We start from the raw sequence: 5032 nt of genomic DNA, 5'->3' as shown, positions 1-5032 counted from the left end.
AGTATGAGTGGCCTTCCTTGACTGGCTGATGGAACTTGCTTGTCATCTGGAAACACCCTCATTTGTCTCACACTCAGAATCTGCCCTTTAGTGAGCATGGGGCACTTTCCAGGTGTAACCCTCCCTGGAGAGGAAGCAAAATGCATCTTCCACAGACCCCCTTGTTTAATCCTCCCTGTCCTTTGGTTTCCTACTTTGAAGTTGATTATCGCTCAGAATTTAGGCTTTTAAAATATCATTTGCATTTTTTTGTATTTTCTCCATCTGTTGCTATAATCTCATGATATTTTGCTTCAATACACAAACTCTTTCAATCATTGTCCCTCAAAAATTGATTGTCATGGTGGTGTTGTCTTCCCACTGTATCCATTTGATCCATTATCAAAAAGAGTTCTCTACCCACTCAACCCTGAATATTTTTTTTTCAACCCTGAATATTTAAAAGAAGGACTGATGCTGAAGCTCCAGTAACTTGGCCACCTGATGCAAAGAACCGACTCATTGGAAAAGACGTTGATGCTGGGAAAGATTGAGGGCAGGAGGAGAAGGTGGCGGCAGAGGATGGGATGGTTGGAGGGCATCACTGACTCAATGGACTTGAGCTTGAGCAAACTTTGGGAGATGGTGAAAGATAGGGTAGCCTGGTGTGCTGCAGTCCATGGGGTCTCAAGGAGTCAGACATGACTTAACGACTGAACATTAACTTTCTCAGACCCACTGAGCAAGTGATCTGTTGTGTTCTTACATCATTGTTATTTCTGGAGATTCTTTCTGCATAGTATTTATATTTATACTTGAAAAGAACTTTGAGATTTACCCCATAAAGAAAAGTCCCAAGAAGATAGACTTCAATCCATCTCATCAATTGTCATCCATTCATTATTCATTTGTTCATCTAACCAGCACTAGTCAGATATCTCCATTGTGCCATGTAAGGCAGTGCTAGGTTGGTGAAAATGGATCAGACCAACTCCTGCCCTCGGGAAGCTCATAGAATGAGAGAGAAAACTCCTGTGAAAGCAGTTATGGTGTGCTCACTTTGGCAGCACTTAAACTAAAATTACAATGATGCAAAGAAGATTAATGTGGCCCCTGCACTAGGATGACATGTAAATTCATGAAATCTTGAATCCAGCTTCAACTTCATGGCTTTGGGCAAGAGATTTAACTTCTCTAAGCTTTAATTTATTCCTCTGTAAAATAGGGACAGTCATGTCAAGTTCAGTGGAAGATACCCAGGAGATGATATAGAAGAGAAATTTCTCCACAAATGCTTGTCACTATGGAGTTTGTTATTATACAAACACTTTAAAAAGAATCTACTATCTTCTCTGAACAGTTTTTGATATCTTTAATTTATCATGGTAGTCCTTGATATTGTAATCTCACAGAACCCTGTAAAAGGAAAGGTGTCCAATGCATGTTACCTGATTTCTGTTTGTGATCATATGGACCACTGGGCTGTTTGTGTCTCACTGGTCCTCATCCAAGCTCTGGAAATAGCCTCAGTGAGAAACAGGATGTTTTCCTTGTTAAAAGGGCTGATAGCAAATTTTGGATCATTGAATCTCCTTCTTTTTATTTGGTGCTTCCAAACTTTTTATATACCCTGTTGTGGGGTTCCTTCCCCTGTTGGTCCTGGCTACCCTAGAAGGCTAATGATTTTTCTCATGGATAACAGATGAGGCTCATAGGAGATTAGTTATAAGTCCCAACACTGCCCCCCAAATGGCACCAGATTGGTGTGAAGACAGTGGCGCACCAGGGATGGGAAGTTCATTTCTCAGGCCCTGCTCTTAACAATGAAGTCTGCAAAGCGCATACAATGATCAGCCATGACTTCACATCTTCTTAGAAGATGTGTGCCAAACAGACCTGTGCCAAATTGAAGACATTATTTCTAATTCCAGCTCTGTCAGTATCTCCCTGTGGCCTTTGGTGAGTCACTTTCTGTCTCTGGGCATTCAAGTCACTTGAAGTTTGGGATGTTATATTGCATTCCTTCCCTATACCTTTAAAAATAATCTTTTTTTTTTTTTTAATTTTGTTTTATTAGTTGGAGGCCAATTACTTCACAACATTTCAGTGGGTTTTGTCATACATTGACAGGAATCAGCCATAGAGTTACACGTATTCTCCATCCCGAGTCTACAGCCATACAACCCTGAACGCGCCCGATCTCGTCTAAAAATAATCTTAAAGCACTTTCTGTCCTTCCAATCTTCTCAGCGTGTATTGTGTTATGTAGCTGAGTTAGGTTGCCAAAGCTGCAGTCTGATTTCCCAAGCAGAGCTGATGTGAGTTTGGGACTCTTGCTCATGGTGTTGGGGCTGGGGGACATAAAGAGGTTTATGTTGGTGCGTCGACTAGATCTGCATGTTAATCTGCTTTCAAGGACAGTGTAGATGGTAAATTATCACTCTGCCAGTCTTGATTTCCATTTCACTCTCACTGGAGCAAGACCCAGGACACTTAGAAGACCATGGTAAAAATGTAGTGGATTAGTACTGAAGGATAACAGTATAAAAAGGGCATGGAGGTCAGACTGTGGAATCAGATAAAACTGAATTTATCTTCATTCTTATTAATTATATGACCTTGGGAATATAGTTTAAACTCCCTGACTCTCAGTTTCCCATTTAGAGTGTCATGACAATTAATTAGTGGTGGATATGACTTAGGGTATTAAAGCATAATTATAGCTTAAAATGAAATATAGTTTCTGATAGCAATTTCCTTTAATGCTACAGTATAGAAAGAGGGGAAAAGAATACAATGGAGAAACCTGATGTATACTATCTCAGTAAAGGTGATCAAGGTAAACATCAACAATGATAAATCATGTTGGTAGTACAAATGCTTGGTATGATGTAATGATACGATGCAGCACTTTATATCTGTGAGATCATCCTCTTAAAAACTCATAAGCCCAGTCTAATCATGAGAAAAATATTAAAGTACAATATGGAGGCATGCTGCAAAATACCTGACCAGTACTCCTCAAAACATCAAGGTCATCAAAAACATAGAAAGCCTGGAACTGTCACAGTCAAAATGAACCTAAGGAGGGGATGAGTGAAAGGAGGGGGCAGATTAAGAGGTGAAACCGTCCAGTTACAAAATAAATGAGTCACAGGGACAAAATGTACAGAGTGGAGATTATAGACAATCATATTATAATAACTTTATGCAGTGACATACTTAATAGTAACTAGACTTACTGTGGTGAGCATTTTGCAGTGTATTGAAGAATAGAATCACTATGTTGTACACCAGGAACTAACACAGTGTTGCAAGTCAATTATACTTCAATTAAAAAATAGGAACATGCAATCACAGTATTCTAATGGGTTCTACAGTGAATAATATTTACAGTCTTATAATGATGCAAACACTAGTTGTTGATATAATTTGAAGTATGGCAAAGTTTTGGGGAGAGGATGAAAAGGAGGAGTGGAGGTATTAAGCCTTTGTCTCTTGTAACATTTATACATTTTTAAGTTGCTTTTTTCTCTTTAGAATATCTATATGAGATGAGAGATATTATCTAAACCCGTTGTGATAATCATTTCACAATATATGTAAATCAGAACTTAATTCTGTACACTTTAAATTTATACAGTGATATATGTATATTATATATATATATATATATATATATCAATTACTCCTCAGTAAAACTGAAAAAAAGTTTTTTTTTCAATGTCAAGTTGAGGCTAAATGATTTGAAAGAAAAAAAGAGGAGCCCAAGGAGAAATGATGACTAAATATAGTGTGGTGTCCTAGATAGGATCTTGGAATAACAACAACAGAAAAAAATTAAGCATAAAACAAGGAAATCTGAACTCTGATTAATAATAATAGATCAGTATTGGTTCATTAATTATAGCAAAAGTGCCATACTAACATAAGATGCTAATAAAAGGGAAAACTGGGTGCAGGGTATATGGAAACTCTGTACCATCTTCTTAATTTTTCTGTAAATCTGAAAAATAAAATATATTTTAAAAAATAAATTTTAAAAAAATTAAAAAAAATAACAGCCCTTTTCTATGGACTCTTTGAGTTAACACACTTGTATGAAGTGTATGTTCTGTGCTAAGCCTTGTGCTGGGTGCTGGATTACAGGCTGAACTAGGCATGGTACTGGCCTCCCAAAGAGCATGGAGCCTGTGGGAAGTCAGCCAAGAAATCAGGCCTCCCATTCTCTCTTTTACACTGGAAGCCACTGTACTTCACCTTGGGGAACTAGCTGGAATGCAGCAGGTAAAGAAGGACCGGGCAGACTTCTGGGCTGGGGGAGCTGTCTGTGTGAAAGAGCTGAGAAGTGGGAGGGCGGTGAGGAGTGTGTTGAAGTGAAGTGAAGGCAGAGATGTGAAGCTAGAAAACTCAGACCTCATTTATTTCTTAAGTATTTTTGAGCACTTACTCTGTACCTGGACTTTCCAGGTGGCTCCGTGGTAAAGAATCCATCTGCCAGTGCAGGAGACCCAGGTTCAATCCCTGGGTTGGGAGGATCCCCAGGAGAAGGGCAGGGCAACCCACTCCACTATTCTTGCCTGGAGACTCTTATGGACAGAGGAGCCTGGTGGGCTACAGCCCATGGGGTTGCAAAGAGTCAGACATGACTCAGTGATTAAATAACAAACTCTGTACCTAGGAATGTGTTGGGAGCTGCCTGAGTGTGAGAAGGATGACATGGGCTTGGTCTCTGCCCTAAAGAAGTGGGAATAAGGACAGTGCACAAGTCATCCCAGATGATGGTTTATTTGGAAATTGATCATTGACATGAGAGGATCAAAAAGGAATGACTAGTGAGTCCTTGTGCACGTGGAGGGTGGGGGTGCTGCTTAAATTAGATCCCAGGGCTGCTATAACAAATCACCACACAGTTGGTGGCTACTAAACCAGAGAAATTCGTTTCTCACAGTTAGAGAGACCAGACGCCTGAAATCCAGGGGTCAGCAGGCCTGCGCTCCCTCTGAAGGTTCCAGGCGAGGAGCCTCCTTCCCTGCCTTGTCCTGCTTCTGGT

At 39.9% G+C, this 5032-nt stretch overlaps 1 non-coding gene across 1 annotated transcript; it reads left to right on the top strand.

The window, feature by feature from the left end:
- Positions 1–1030: 1030 nt before the first annotated feature.
- LOC136143905 (U6 spliceosomal RNA) lies at positions 1031–1137 on the top strand. The gene has a single exon (XR_010658411.1). It is a non-coding gene; the product is annotated as a U6 spliceosomal RNA (small nuclear RNA).
- The last annotated feature ends 3895 nt before the right edge of the window (positions 1138–5032 follow it).

Source organism: Muntiacus reevesi, chromosome 10, assembly GCF_963930625.1.
Source record: "Muntiacus reevesi chromosome 10, mMunRee1.1, whole genome shotgun sequence".
Classification (NCBI taxonomy): Eukaryota; Metazoa; Chordata; class Mammalia; order Artiodactyla; family Cervidae; genus Muntiacus; species Muntiacus reevesi.
Note: the sequence above shows the minus strand (reverse complement) of the source record. Positions and strands in the feature narration are given on the sequence as shown.